Below are 16,946 nucleotides of genomic sequence, written 5' to 3' on the forward strand. Positions count from 1 at the left end.
CCCCTTTCTCCATTTAGACAGCTGTGCACCCACGGAAGGCCAGGCTGGCCAGGCAAGCTGACCTGTGCTCAGGCCAGTAGGAAGCCTTCTGGTGTTTTGAAAAGATGTCACTTCATCCCACAAATGTCCCCTCCCATGCAGGAGGCCAAAATGTACCACATAGCTCTCACTGGGGCAGAATGGGCCTGGAATACTGTGTGGTGTTTAGTGGTGGTAGGTGACTGCCACCTGCTATTTCTTAGATGGCACAGAACTGTGAAAGCTGTAGGAGACAAATAGCTTCTAAATTTAGAAGTGTCTATGTTCGTGGCCTGAGCAGCCCAGAGGGAAGCTCTTTGGTCAAGGAGCCAGGTCTCTACCTTGGTGTCTGCTTTTTGATGTCAGACTGGAAGGGAGGATGGAGGGAGTGAATTGGGGATTGTAGTATTTAATGGAAGACATGTCCGTTGTCCTGTGCTGATGCTCGTTTGGTAGCTGGGTGGGATCATATGCCAGACTATGCCATGGGGGAAAGTCCACGTGGGCAAATCCACGCCATCTGTCTGGGCTGACTCTTTTGTGTGTAGAAAGGGAAATATGCTGGATATAGGTAGTTCTGTGTGCAGTGGTCAGAGGTGAGGACATTGGAGGTGAAGGTCCTTTCGGTTGTTTTCCCAGGAGTCCAAACGATTGTACGAGGAACAAAAAAGGCACATGCATCCTAGAACAGTTCAAATTGTGAGTGTGGTTTGCTTATTGCTGAGGATGAAATAGAGGACCTCTGAAGAGATAAAAAGGTAAGAACTCATTTAGTTGTCTGAGATTTTCAATATGTGGGATGTTCCCTCTAGATACTTCCAGAAAGAATGACATTTGACATATTTGACAATCATGATGACGTCATCAACTACCACAGAGGCTGGTGCGATGAAAATGACTCTGGGTGTGTACAGGTGATATGGCGACACCAGGAACATCTGTGAAAGATTAACCTGGCTTCCAAATGTGCCTCCAAAGCAACATGACTGCTTTAGGTCTGGATTTAAAAGCTCAGTGATTTAGATGGTATCTTTAGAGCCAAAGTTGATGGAAGACTCACTGTAAATAAAATAGGGATAAACATACTTGCCTTATATATTTTGAGAATAAAAAATTTGCATGGAGCTTAGTGCTTAATAAATGGCAGATTTTATTATTGTTCAGTATTCTTCAGACTAGAAAATAGTAGCTAAAATTTTCATTTTCATTTTTTTTTAAATTCCTATGAGTATAAGATCTACCTTATCATTTAAGATGCATTTAGCTTATTTTTTAAAATAAGTTTATTTAAGTATGATTGACATAAAAATCTGGACATACTGAATGTAAATATTTTGATGAGTTTAGAGATAAATATTCACTCACGAAGGCCACATATCATATTCATCACCTTTTAATCCCAGCTATTCTTAGTTATTGTTATTTTGATGATCAAACATTTAGCATTCTAACTTGAGGCATATTTTAATGTAATATAATATTGTTAGCTATGGGTATTATACCCATAGATCTCTAGAACTTACTTATCTTTCAAACTGTAACTTTATTTTCTTTTTTTTTAAAGATATGAGAGAGAGAGAAAGAAAGAGAGAGAATTTTTTTAATATTTATTTTTTAGTTTTCGGCAGACACAATATCTTTGTTTGTATGTGGTGCTGAGGATCGAACCCCGGGCCGCACGCATGCAGGTGAGCACGCTACTGCTTGAGCCACATCCCCAGCCCACTTTATTTTCTTTGACCAATATCTTCCCAAACACCTGGCTTGTTTTGACCATTGATGACTATATAATAATTTTAAGCATTGGGTTTAGAATTGCTAGGTAAAATACAGGAAACTCAACCAAATTTGAATTTTGAATTGACAATGGAATTTTTTATTTGAAAAAATTTTTAAATTTTTAAGTTGTAATTGGACACAATACCTTTATTTTATTTATTTATTTTTATGTGGTGCTGAGGATCGAGGGCCTTGAACATGTTAGGCAAGTGCTCTACCGCTGAGCCACAACCCAAGCCCCTGACAATGGATTTTCTTAAATATAAGTATGTTCAAAAGGTGACATGAAATATACTTATTCTATTATTTATCTAAAATTCCAATCCACTGGCATTTTTATCTGTTAAATGTGGCAGTCTTTGTCAGGTTATAAGCAGCAATGGTTAGTTATATAGTGACTGCCATGTTGTAAGAATGCATGCATGCCCTCAACACATGGAAGACATAGCAAAAAGAGTTTGGGGAAAACGGGGGTGTGCCTAAGTGATGACTTGTAAGTTAAACCATAGTGTCTTTTATTTTTTTGTGCTTCAGGGATTGTCTGCACTTCTTTGCTTGAAGAAAAAAGTGTTATTTACCTTTTGTAACCTAACAATCTAGAACCTGGCAGGAGTTGGGGAGGCTATAATCGACTGACCTCCATAAGGATCAAATGAAATATCTTGGCTTATTGATAAAACTAGATCAAATGACAGACTTGATTCCTTGCTTCAAATCTCCAGGGATAGACATCATAGAACCCTGAGATTTAGTGACCTCATGAGACATGGAAAATGAAGCCAGCTCATATGATGCTTTTTGCAAAATGAACATTTAGGATTGATTTGATTATGTGCCTGCATAATAATTGTTTTGTAACATTTAATCTCTCTCTTATATTTCTAGGTAATACTGGGAAGCCCAGGAGACACTTGTTGCAATATCAAAAATGTGTAAGAAATGTTCACTAAAAATTTTTGTTGAAAGATACTTAGAACAATGAGATCTCCCCCATGGGATAATTGAGTAGTGGTTGCTTATGGGTTGAGTACAAAAACCATTGCTACTGTCAACCTAAATAACAATTAGAGATTCTCTAAAGAATAGAAAAATTTACTTGGCAACAGCAGAGCATTGCAATGGGAATAGTTGCATCACAAAATGGTTGTGGGGGGGATTTTTAAAGTCAAAAGAAGGAAGAAATTTACATGATTTCCTTGGATACAGGATTCATTGGTCCTGATGGCCAGAGGCAGGAGTTGGCTTCAGCTGATTGGTGGAGGAGCAGTTGCTGGGTAAGTATTCCATCCAGAGCATCTGGTCTGTTGTTGCAGTCTTAAAGAATGTTAAAGATAAACTTTGTAACAGAGATCTGTGCATATGTGGGAGGTGTGAAAGCCTGGGGTGCATATAGAATGAAAAGGAATCTCTTGTAGGTCTTTAGAAAGTCCTTGAAACCGTATTATCTCTGACAGGCAGGCAGGAGCCCTCTTCTTTCATTATTTTCCGGTTCCAATTTTGTCTGGGTCAGGCAAGGATGATTTCATGTTGGCTTCGGTAACTCTCAAACTGCTAACCTAAGATTTAACTCATCAGTATAAATAACAAACTGGGCTCTGATAGAAAAATAGGACAGTTTCTTAACTGGGCTTGTTTGTGTAGTCACTGTCATCTGTTGGGGCAGTGATAGTTATCTTAGCCAGGGCTGCTATAACAAATTACCATAGACTGGGTGGCTCAGAATATGCACGTTTATTTCTCCTAGTTCTGGAGGTTGGGAGGTCTAAGGTCAAGATGCAATGTCTGGTGAGGGTCTGCTTCCTGGTTTGCAGTTGTCACTTTCTCCTTGCACCCGACAGAGAGCAGAGCAATCATCTCTCTCCCTTCTCTTCTAAGGGCACTGATCTTCATTACTTATTTACTTTCACAAAGCTCTGCCTCCTCAGGCCATCCCATTGGGGATTTATGCTTCAGCTTAAGAATTTTGAAAGAGCAGAAATGATTTAATCCATAGAAGTGGTTAAAAACATTTTTATGGTCAGACCGTAGTAGAGTATTCCAACCTAGGAGGCAAAGACATGGAAAAATAGAAGAAACCAGGGCCTGCTACAGTAAAGCACTATCATTTAGATCCTACAAATGGACCTACAGACAGGTTGAGGGGTAAAATCTAAAATTAAAAAAAAATCTTTTACTGAAATTGAGGGATGAAGGCTGACTTAGAACAAACAATTTCATCAACAAGTTTTTAATATTCTGTATATAATTAGTGTTTCCATTTTATAGTTCCACATGAAACGAATAACTATACTATAGTGTCCCCAAACATAGAAATTCTCTGTTCTGAAGGTTGCCACATCACGTTCCTTGATATGTGAGAAATCCTAGGCTGAACTGGACTCTTCAGGAGGTATGAGGACTACACATCTTCTACGTGTCCTTTGTGGATGTTCAAAATGGAGTGGATTTTCCCCAGTCAGGACTGAAGATATGGTGAGGCTGAGCATCCTGTCCCATTCACCAAAGTCAACCAAGAGTGGTTCCTTAAGGGATGACCAAGAGCTCCCGAGGGCCTTCAAGGAACATGCTGAAAACTAGCAGGTATTCCGGGATTCCCTTGATTCCTGAGGATATGTGACTCCTGTTGGTGTTGGTTTCTTCAGTGAATACAGTCATTAAGATTTCCTTCTTTTTCTCCACACCAAACCAAAGCACACCTCCCATTTCTCAGGCTCTCATTACCTCCTGTTATTAGAAAAAGGCTGTTTTCTTTGAATTCCAGCAATTCTGTCTTCAGCTGTTGCTGCTAAAGCAAACCAAGAAACCAGAAACTCTTAAATTACCACAAACACATGCCATGCACCCGTGTGGGTGCACACACAACTGTCACACCACACATACCACATGTGCCATGCACATTACACACAACACACCCATATACATACAGCACATATGCCCCACATATGTATACCCCAACACATGATACATCACACACACCACACACATATGTAGCACACACCATGTGTACACACAAATGCACACATAATACACACAGAAAAACATACACATGCATTCACACATGTATACCCACATATACCACATGCACGCACATATACATACCAGATTCAAAACACACAGAATACAATCACATGCATGCACACATACATACATCATCACACACACAAATAACCTCAAGTTCTGAAAATCCCAGGACTCACAAGCAAAGAGAAATCTCAAGTAGTGGGCTTATTTTCCAATGTGAATGATCCTGGTTCATGGGATTTTGCATACAAGAAAAGTTTTTTGAAAAAATTTTAAAAATATGCTCCAACAAATTAAAATCATTCATTTTATTATTATATCACTGTTAGGTCAGGAGAATAATCATTATTGTTTCGTATTTGGGGGAAGTTTGTCCAGAAAGGTGGCAGCTTTGCTTTGTCTTGTGTCTGGCAGGACTTGTGTTTCTATTCCAGTGGTGGCTTCTGCTAGAATCTGTTGTCTCATTTAGAGCTTCTTTTTACTTAATATTTGGGAAGAATTTCATGTCCTCAAGTGTATGTATTTCTAGACATTGAGGCAATAAAAAAAAAACTAACTAAATACATGCTACTGTTTGGACCCGTGTTCCCCCAAGGCCCACATATTCAAGTCTTGGTCACCAGCTAGCTTCCACTGGGAGGTGACGGAAACTTTCAGAGGTGGGACCTAGTGGGAGGTTTTTAGGGCATTGGGAGCATGACCTAAAGGGGATTGTGAGGTCCTGGTTTCTTCCTTTTTTTCTCTTTCTTTGCTCTTGGGCTCACTATGAAGTGAGAGGTTTTGCTTTATCACATGCCTCCTCCAGGATGTGCCTGCTGCCTCACCGCAGGTCCAGAGCAATGGGGCCAACCAGTCATGGACTGAATCCTTTAAAACTGTGAGCCAAACACAGTTATGAGTTTCTCTTTGTAAGTTCTTTCAAGTGTTATCACTGAGATCTTCTAAGAAGTATGTGAATAAATATTTGAAAGGGGAAGGAATTAGAAGTGATTAGTGGATTTCTATACTGAAAGATTTTTATACTTTTCCGCCCTGTGAGGTTCCGCTTGAACACACAATTGATTCAATGGAACGAGTGTGTCATGCAGATGAACAGCTGGTTTTCTCTCTTTTCTCCTCTGAATCAGTGATTCAGGATTTATTTTGGTCTTGTGAAGACACATTCTCAGATTGTGATGACATACACAAACCATTTGACTGAATTCAGTAAAAAAAAGGAAAATAAACTCCAGAGAACAAGCAGGGGTTGAATTTCATCAGACCTTTATTTTTATTTACAAGATCACAGATAGCTAGTTTGATTGTCTCTCTTTCAGATTGTCATCAGAAGTTTTAAAATCCAATGATTAAATTAGAAAAGCAGACCCCTTCATCCTAATTTCCTTTCCCCACAAAATGTGTTTGTCATGTCAGGGAGCTTAATTTTGAGCATGGTTGGATTACTAAACTCTTGAATTAAACATTTTCATAAGGGTTTATTTCCTACAGAAAACATGCTGTTTCCTTAACACTGAAATGAGTGTTTCACGAAGTATCATAAACAGTTTACTTTACAACTTAAAAAGAAAAAAGTAGTAACTCACTCTGGCTTAGGAAAGGTTTGCAGCTATGACTTGTAATTGGCTGGGACTGCTGAGGTCAGAGGTCATTGACTTGACAGACGCTGATGGTGAAGTTTTGGCCTCTGTTTTCTAGTGTGTGGATGGGGTGAGACAGGATTGTAGGGACTGGTCGGTGGTACCTGGAGTTAAGACTTTTCTGCCCAGTCAGCCCTTTCTTTCACATCTTGCTAAAGCTTTCGGGAGTGTACGTTTTAATTTTAAGGAAAGGATGACATTTGCTCACGGGGCATATGAGGCAGACAGACCTGATGGCAGACATTTGGGGAATATTTGAGGACCATGAGGGTATTTAGTGCCTGAGAGGAACCAAGAAGCTTATTCCCTTTCTTATGTCTATATAAAAATTATTCCAAAGCTAAGTAGTTTTAAATAATGGCACCACTTATTTTGTTCCTGGATCCATAATTTGGGCAAGTTTTAGCATCAATAGCTGTTTTTGCTTCACTTATCATCAACTTGGGTTCAAAGGCTAGAACTGAAATCATCTGACCGCTCCTTCACTCATGTACTGGCAGTTGATGTTGGCTGGCTGATATTGGCCAGAGTGCTGACACACAGCTCTTGCTATAACTTGAGCTACTCACAACATGCAGCTAGGTTCTGAGGGCAAGAATCCTGAGAGAAAAAGAAAGAGGCCCTTTCTTCGTTCCTCATGGAGGGGAAGAAAGCATTGACCTAGCCTTGAAAGCCAACCAAGTATTACTTCCTATGGGTTCTATTTTCAGGTGATTGTAAAGTTTTACCTACGTCAAAATGGAGCAGAAAGTGATTCCATCTATTGCTGAGAACTGGCAAGTTTCTGCAGGAGCAGATAGAACCAGAAATATGGCCAATGAGTTGCCAACATCAGCCAACGTTATTTGAGGAGAAAATACTAAACATTAAATTGGTTATCTTACATTTGCCTGTTCAGTGATGAAAGGATCAAGAGGAAACTCCTTCCCCCCACCACAATTAGATAACTCTGGAATACTAAACAGAAAGCATTTCTTTCTCTCTTAAAAAATGGGTATTTCCATTTTTAGGAGACATGGCTGAATTACTTTCCAAAGTGATAAACAGCTATTTAATTTATGTATAGAGGTTCATGCAAATAATAAAGTATAGAAGCATGGATTAATAAGAGTGATACATACATTTCAACAATCTACGATTAAAGAAGGAAAGAAATGGCGGTGGAAATGTAGAGATGGATCTGTAATATTTTCTTTTTGTAGAGGGCTCAAAAGCTAACATAATCGACTGTTATCTGTTAAATCTGGGTAGGGGATACAAGAGCATGTGTCATGCTATTTTCTCATCTTTGTTAGAAATATTTCATAATTATATATATTAGAAATGAATATTCTATAGCTATTCACATGGACTGACTATTGGAGGATAAATAATTCTTTATCTGGTGGCAGATGAACAATAGCAAGGAGTTTGGAAAGAGTAGAACACATTTAGAAGAAGGGTGGGTTGGTAGGATATTAGCAGTGATTTTGATATGAGAACCAGGTATAGACCAGATTATTAGAAATTCTAGACTGTGTTGCTAAATCTCCTGTATTTTATCTTCTGATAGTGGGATGCCAGAATATTTTTCGAGAAACATATTTCAGTGTAACAAGTATAAAAAGAACAAAAGGAGCCACTTGAAGAGTGAATTGAAAGGGAGAAATATTCTGTGCAACAATGCACTTTAGTTCAGGGTGTTTTTTGGGGGGGGATTTAATTGAGGGCCTTGAACATGCTAAACTGTCTCTCTACTACTGAGCTTCACCCACCCCTCCTGCCCCCAGCCCAGCAATGTGCTTTAGAACATGTAATACTAGAGGATATGAAGGATAAGGGGTTTAAATAAACCTTGGAAGGATTGACAGGACTTGGGAACTAGCTGAATATGAGGAGCAGTCACCCATGGAAAATCACAAAGTAGCCTTCCTGGTTTGGGGACGGGGAAATGATGCCATTAAAATGAGTAAAGCAGAATAGAAAGTTTTTTGGGGAGAAAGACAGTAAGGTGGATTTGGGAAACTATGAATTTGAAATGTGTGGTAAGTAATAACTTTTATTATCAATGCTCGAGATGCCTATTGCCTATGCATTATTATTTATTTATTCTTACAACAACTCCTTTCATGGCTGAGGTAGCCTGGGCTGGACTCAAAACTGAGATTCCCTTAGCTTACAAGGGAAAGGAACAGGTAGCTGGAATATACCAAATACCTTCTATGGCGTGGTTGATGTTAAGCATAACCCATTCACTTAATTGTTAAAATAGCTTAGAGTCAACTGTTACCTCCTTTTTCAGATGGAAAATTTTAGACCATAAGTGGCCTGTAGTCACTTGGTGCACTTTAAGAGGGTGTCCTGATCAAAGCTGTGGACTCTGGTGGTCTTCAGTGTTATTTCACCCTTTTCCACCTCAGTTGGTAAATGACTGACTGCGGCTGTGTTCTGAAGGATAAAGGGTTTAAATAAACCTTTGTGACCGCGTAATCCAGGCACAGCATGCAGAAGACTGCTCAACAGGTAGCACCATGCTCAGGGCAAGAGAGATTTTTTTAATTATTATTATTGAACAAGATCACACATCAGATCACACTTTATCCTCTAGATAATGGCAGCAATATACCCCATTCGGTCCAGCTAGCGGACAGCGAGATCAGATTCCCTGTCCCTCAGTCCTGTAGCTTTCTCTCAGGGTGCCTCTCTGCCTTTGTTATTTTTAAGACTCACTTGCAGGATGTGTGTGATGCACATTAGAAAATTTTACCTTGAAAGAGTACCCAAATGTGTTGGTGTTTGAAAGAGAAATGTGCTCCTCCTTTACCTGGAGTATTCACCTCTGAGCCACTTCATTCACGTTACTGCCCTTGGATTTGCTTAGCTCCATCCTCATGTCCTCTGCTACTCCGCACAGGATCTGCCCTACTGCTGCTGCTGAGGGTCACAATCTGGGCTGGCCTCCTTGGTGGTTTGCTCTAAGCACCGAACAGTGTACACATACCTTGAAAGTCGTGAGGTTGTTCATCCCTAAGAGAACACTTGACTTTTTCTGGAAAGTTGATCACTTTCCACATGTTGCTGTGCAGTTTGTATAAGAAAAGTAACTTTTAATATAGTTTCTTTTTTCAATTCTCTGAAAATGGTACCTTCATAATTATGCAAAGAAGGAAAATTCAGAGAACATTGATATTTATGTGCTTGTAACACCCGAAAGTGATTTTATTTAAGATTAAGATAATTCTCATAAATTACACATAAATATGTAATATATATTGCATATGTGCACGCACGCACACGTGCGCCCACACACACACACACACACACACACACACACACACACACATATATATAAATTACAAATTTTCCATGACATGGAATGGCTGCTCACCTCTCCTGTTTGATGCTTCCCCTTCCTCTTCCTCAGGTTTTACCCAGGGCAAGGTATTGTCCAGGAAAAGCATGCCATCAGGTGTTCTTCTATCTAGGAACCCTAGGTAGCTGAAAGCTAAGAAAGCCCAAACACAGATTTATTTTGTTCCTATCATTAAGTTCAAAATCTTTATTATGGGGCTGAAGAGATGGCTCAGTGATAGGGGCAAACATAGTATATATAAGGTCCTGGATTTGATCTCCCTACCCAACAAAAAGAAAATTAAAACCTTTACTGTGTTCCCCTGGCTCTGAGCATTCTGGCTCTTCCATTCCTCCTCACATCCCACCCACACAGACTGTCCTTCTAGTCCTGCAATGGATCATGTCCATTTCTGTCCTCAGCTGTGGTCCCTGCTCCTCTCCACACTCATCCTCCCCTCATCTGTGAATCTGATATCCTTCAGATCTTAGCTCTGTGGCCACATTTTCTGCCTGAGGTCAGCCTTGCTCTGGACTGAATGTTTTGTTTTTATTTAAAATTTATTTTGATTGCATTTACTTATGGTGCATGACATTATGTTGTAACATACTTTTCATAATGAAATGGTTACTATAGTCAAGCAAATTAACATACCCAATTATATCACAGTTACCCATTCTGTGTGTGGGTGGTAAGAGCATCTAAAAATCTTTCTTAGCATATTTTCAGTAAAATACAATCTTATAACTATAGTCTTGAATAACAGCAATCACAGATTCCAAAAATCCTACCAGCCTCTTAAAGATTGTTATCTTTATTTATTAGAAATAGAAATAATTTCAAAATAAGACACATGAATAGAAGGTGGTTTTAAATGTATTATTTTTTATTTGAAAACATTTGCCAACTATTCATCTGGTGGAGTGCTAATACCTAGTATATACAATGTACTAAAAAAAAAATCTCACAACAAAAACCAAGTTACCTAATTTTTAAAATGGGCAAGGGCTGGGGATATTGCTTGGAGGTAGATCACTTGCCTAGTGTTATGTTTTGTATGTGAGGTGTCCCCCAAAAGCTCATATGTGAGACAATGCAAAAAGGTTAACAGGAGAAATGATTAGGTTGTGAGAGTCATGACCCACTCATTGAATTAATCCCTGATGGTATTAACTGAGTGGTAACTGGAGGCAGGTGGGGTGTGGCTGAAGGAAGTGGTAACTGAAGGCATAGCTATGGAGTATGTATTTTGTATCTGGAGGGTAGTCTTTCTCTTTCTTAGCTATGTAAAGATATAGTAACTAAAAACAATAACAATAGTCTTAAATGAAAAAGGAAAAATATTGTAGAATTTTTCAAGCAGCCCACAGGATAAAATGGTTATGACTATGAGGTAGGCAAAGGTTTTTGAATAGGACAAACAGCACAAAATAAAAGCAATAATAGCTACAAGCTGAACTTTACAAACAACAATACAACTTTTGTCTTTAAAAGACACTGTTAACAAAAATGAAAAGTCAAACCAGAGATTGGGAGAAAATAGTTTAAAAAAATATGTCTACTGAAGGATTTATTTTGAAAACACCCAAAGAACTTTTCAATCTAATAAAAATAGGGACAACCTCGAGGAAAATGGGTGAAAATTTTGAACAGACAGACCACCGACAAAGTAATTAAGAAACTGCAAATTAAATGCACAGTGAGCTACCCCTACACACCTACCAGAATGGCTAAAATTAAAACTAAAATGCCATATCAGTTGTTGGCAAGGATGGGGTGCATACAGATCCTTCATAAACTTCTGATAGGAATGTAATACGGTATTAAACACTTAGGAAAACAATGTGAGAGTTTCTTGAAAATTTAAACATATCCTTTCTGTATAATAGGTCATCATCTAACTCTGGATAATTTCTCCAAGAAAAATAAAAGGATTCCCATAAGAAGGCTTGTGCATGAATGTTGTTGGTAGCTTTATGTAGTCAAGTCTGCAAATGATTTCTTATCACTCCGCATAAAAGCTATTGGTAGATGGCAGAACAGAAATAATCTTTAAAAAATGGGAGTTCATAACCCACTTGAATCTAATGTATGAAATATGATATGTCAAGAGCTTTGTAATGTTTTGAACAACCAATAAAAAAAAGAAAAAAAATACAGACAAAACAGAAGAAATAATGTGAGATTCACCTATCTAAAATTCTAGAAAATTCAGACTAATCTGGATGTAGAGGGAGAGAAAAGAAATCAGTGATTTCTCCAAGATGGAGAGAAGTGTGGGTTAGCGGACTATGAGGAAACATGTGAAGATGTAGGGGATGTTAGTTTGTGGTGATGGCTTCATATATCCCAAATTCATCAAACTGTTTGCTTTAAATATGTGCAATGAAGTGGACATTAGTTCTACCTAATACAGCTATAAAAATGAAAGGAGTTTTCCTTGTCTTCAAGAGTCTTAGGTTTAGTCAAATCTTATCAGATTTTTGGCAATATGATTTAAGGGACTTTTGTTCCTGGGACTAGTCTGAGCTACAAAATAGGGAGCAGGAACTCAACAGCTCATGCCCTGGCATTTTGGAAAGAGTAAAGCCTCCGAAGTTCTGCAGTTTGCAAGGAGTTGGGACCTATTAAGTTGGTCTGCATCCCAAATATTGCACCAGATTTTTTGCACGTGTTTAATCTTAACACCAACCTTGTCATTCTTGTCCTTGTTTATAGCAAGGAAAGTGAATCCGAGGAGACAAGCCACTTTCTCGTCACGCCTCATTTAGGAATTTGGGTTTTACAGGATTGCTTCCTCAAGACCTGTGATTAGTCTCTGATGTCATTTGAAGTATTTATTCATATTATAATGAACTTCTTCTGTTATAGATCCTCCAAAGCAGTTCTAACCTCCATGAAGACTGTGAACAGCACATTATTTGAGCAAAATAAAACTTTGTATAATTTCATTCTTTAGGAAGAGGAACTGCTGCATGACATAAGCTCACTGCTATTTATTATAATTTGCTTTTGAAATTGATAAACAGAAAAATTCACTATTTTTGTTATTCTATTAATTTTGACAAATACATAGATTTTGTGTCATTACCACCATACAAAAGAGTTTTCTTACCCCCTAACTTCCTTTCAGGTTCTCTTAATCTGCCAATCCTCTATTTCAATATCCCCGAAATCACTAACCTATTCTCCAACATACAATTTTTTGTTACATTTTCCAGAAAGTCTTATGAATGGAATTGTATAATCTGGCTTCTTTCTCTTAGACTAATACATTTGAAATTGACTAATGCAGTTGCCTTCGATAGAGGTTTTTTCCCCCTTTTGTTTTTGAATAGTATTCCACTGTGTGGAAGGATCCCAGATTGCTTGCCCACTCGCCAACTGAGGCAAACATAGGTGGATTCTGGTTTTGGTGATTATGAATATGGCTGCTGTAAAAACGAACATACAGGATCTTTTGTGTAAATGTAGATTTTCATTTCACTTTTAGAAAATACCTAGAAAGTGGTCTCCTGTATCCCTTAGGCTCTGTTCATTATTTGTTTTCTAGCTTTTCTCTCTACATTTTATTTCTATTAGTCTATCTTCAGGTTTACTCTTTTCTGTGTCATCTCCTTTTTGCAAACTGAACCCCTCTGAGAAATTCTTTTATTTCAAACATTTTATTTTTAATTTTAGAATTTTCCATGTTTTACATAGTTTCTGTTTCCCTCTGAGGTCTTCAGTTTTTTTTTTTTCCATTCATTTCAAGATTGTGCCCTTTTGCCTTGTGGAGACGACTTAGTTGATTTACTGTCGATCTGATAATTACAACATGCAGGTGTCTGTTGTGGCATTATGGCAGATTCCATGGGAATTTTTCAGATTTTTCTGGTTGTTTGAAGATGAATGATTTTAGAGTACTTCTTGGGCATTTGAATATTGTGTTGGGAGACTGGACACAGTCAACCTGATTTAGGTAAGACCACGAATTCCATTGTTGTGGGCTATGGTTCAAATGTCCATTTGGCTTGCAAAGGCTGTTCTGTGACATGAGGGTTTGCCATTTGCATGCTCCCCTCGGAGGTTAGTCTGGTATCTGGGTGGAGGTCTGTATGATATTTGACTTTTAATGGTTTTCTTGCACTTGGAGGTCTGGTCAGTGTGCACAAAACTTGGAAAAGTTGTGGAATCTTTGGGTTCATATGTAGAATTTGTGAATCTTCTCCAGCCCTCTCCTATCTGGAGTTTTTCTATACTCTTGGGCTCTCAGGGGACTATTTCCCCAGTTTCTGTGACCAGAAAGTCAGGTTCTTTAAGAGTTTCCCCCCCTGGCCCTGTCAACCAGTTACAGGGGTCTCAGTCTGCCAACAGGGCAGTGTGGAGTGAGCACAGAGCCTGTCTCTGCACAGAGGCTGGGGTGGAAGAACTCTGAGATGGAGACTGGCCTGAGGCAGGGCCTGGAAAGGAGAGAAAGCCAAAGAAACCAACTGCTGCCACCTGAAGCTGGCATGTTGATGCAGGAATGCCAAAAAGGTTTTTTTTTTTCCCCAAAGGATCTTGGAATCTGAGTACAAAGGATATTTTGTCAAGGGCTGCTGGATTTTAAAAGCAAGAAGTTATTGTATCTTCTGTGTGTGAATACAACTTAGAGTGGCTGAGTAAAGATGAATGGAAGCACTGCAAAGTGCATAGGCAGGACTTTAACTTAGGAAAAGGCAGCATTCTGTAAAATATTTTTGGGCAAAAATTTATGAGGTATTGTTCTCATGTAGTTGAAATCATCAATCTTTAGTGTCAAAAATAATCTTATTTCCTCTCCACATCTGTCTCCCCCTGACCCCATTGCTATAATAAAATATTTGAGACTTGGAAACTAATAAGGAAAATGAATTTATGTCTTACAGTTCTGGAGGCTGGGAAGTCCAAGGTTGAGGGGTCATAGCCAGTAAGATTGCTGGTGTGGACTCTGCAGATTCGTAAGGTGAGAGGAATATATACAAGGGACAAAGCTAAACTGACCCACTCTTCAGATAACCCATTCACACATCAACCCATTGATACCTCATGAACTAATCATCTCTTAAAGGTCTCACATGCTCTACACTTTATCTCCCAATGAGAATTAAATTTAAAGGTGAGTTTGGGTGAGGACATTTAAGCACAGCAGCATGGAAGGAATCAGATCAGAGACAAAGTTGCACAGTGATTCTGGGTCCTGCTGGTGTTCAGCTAAACTGACTGGACAAGTATGTGGTGCATCAGTTACATGGAGCACAACAAGCTTCACTACAGGAAGGAGAGGAGTGGGGTGGAAACGGAAATGAGCACCAGAAGGGATTACTAGGAAGAAAAGCCATAGAGCCATGATGAACTTTCAAAGATTAAATATTTATTTAGTTTTGCTTGTGGTTTCCAGATCCAACATTCTCTGTGAATGGTAAAATGAAGATTTGAGTAATAAACGAAGCACTGGATTGTTTGGATTGCACATCATGATACTTCATACTACAGAATTATCAGCCTCAATTATCTATATATTCCCCATAGTTCTCCTCTCCATGGTGTGTGTGTGTGTGTATGTGTGTGTGTGTGTGTGTGTGAGAGAGAGAGAGAGAGAGAGAGAGAGAGAGAGAGAGAGAGAGAGAGAAGACTACAGAGTTTAATTTGTATTTTTATTGGCTTACCTTCATCATTAACAGTACTGAACAGTATTTATTAAGCCAGTTAAAAAAAATGAGTTAAACACTTCTTTCGTTTTCTGTAGCAATTTATAACTAATACTTGATGTGGTTTAGGGAGAAAAGATTCACATATAGTTGTAATAATAAACACTAAATTAATAGAGGGCATGGGTGAAATATTTAAATCGTGCCTAGGCCAAGGGCCAGTACAGAAGACTTATAGAGTCAGTTAAGCTGTAGAAGTTTTATGTTCAGATGGTGCTGTCATTGGAGTGAACACTTAGGGTCCAGGTCCTTGGTTTCTCAAGAAAAGAACTGAGCAAGACACACACAAGGGTCAGGCAAAATACAGATTTATTGAAGGTAAAGGTGAGAGCAGCATTCCGTAAGGTAGAGTGGAGTGGGTCAAGTGAGAAAAAGGGGTTCAAGGCCTGAGTGTCTGGAAATCAGAATCTTATATGCTAAGCTATAAAGTGTTCTCTTCCCTAGACAGATCAGAGGGAAGATCTTATCCCATTAGCTCCCACTGGCTCCTTATGATATCCCTCTAGAAAACCTAATTAGAATACTGCCAACTTCACCCCCACTGGTCAATTTAAAATATCCAACCTGTGGTGGGAGTTGTCATGATGGTAAGTCCCTGGTGACAGAAGTTGTCATGGTAATGGGATTTACCACAAATAGAGACATGATTTGTCCCCTTATCTAGTCCTCCAGCAGCATCTTTGTCTTTCTTATACCCTGTCTCTGCCATCTTTGTGTCCCTGAACTTCTACCTAACATTGGGTCAGGATTAAAACAATCTACATCTTACAAACAGCCTAGGGAAGAAAGACAGAAGAAACTGGCTTTGTATGAGAGAACTCATATACTGAGGAAAATTTTGCATTTCCACTGGGTGATCCTTCCTATGCAAGGGGCCTTCAACCTGTATGCTTGAGAACAATGCAAAGGTTCTATGGGAGGGAATTTTCTAGTGGTTCCTGGTTATGTTTGGGGTTATGGCCTTTTTGTAAAAACTGGTAAAAAAAATGTGTATCAGTATGGATTTTTCAAAGAACACATATGTGCAAATCATACATACACCATTATGTCCCTAATTTGGTGGTGTACTACACACTGTATCTGGCATATTGAAGATGCTCAATGAGTGTTTATTAATTGTAGTGAATTCAGTAAAAAGATAAATATTGACTGCTTCTTGTGTGTCAGGAACAGGTCTTGGTTCTGGAGACACATTAATATAAATACATCCTAGCCTTCATGAGGCCTGGTAAAGACAGTGCTTTAGTGAGCCTTTTTGCTGTTGTGACTAAAAAACCCCACCAAAACAATTTTAGGTGAGGAAAAGTTTAGTTGAACTCACAGTTTCAGAGGCATCAATGGATAGACAGCAAGCTTCAATCCTCAAGGCATGAATTGAGACAGAACATCATGGTGGAAGAGTGTGATAGAGGGAAGCAGCTCACATGATGATCAGGAATCATATAAAGA

General features: G+C 38.8%; 1 long non-coding RNA gene across 1 annotated transcript; it reads right to left on the bottom strand.

Moving 5' to 3' along the window:
• Positions 1-1,611: 1,611 nt before the first annotated feature.
• LOC144365033 (uncharacterized) lies at positions 1,612-10,536 on the bottom strand. Its single transcript, XR_013423290.1, has 2 exons — positions 9,823-10,536; positions 1,612-4,582 (listed from the first exon to the last, which is right to left on the bottom strand). It is a non-coding gene; the product is annotated as an uncharacterized LOC144365033 (long non-coding RNA).
• Between the last annotated feature and the right edge of the window lie 6,410 nt (positions 10,537-16,946).

Source organism: Ictidomys tridecemlineatus, chromosome 6 (assembly GCF_052094955.1).
Source record: "Ictidomys tridecemlineatus isolate mIctTri1 chromosome 6, mIctTri1.hap1, whole genome shotgun sequence".
In the NCBI taxonomy this organism is placed as follows: Eukaryota; Metazoa; Chordata; class Mammalia; order Rodentia; family Sciuridae; genus Ictidomys; species Ictidomys tridecemlineatus.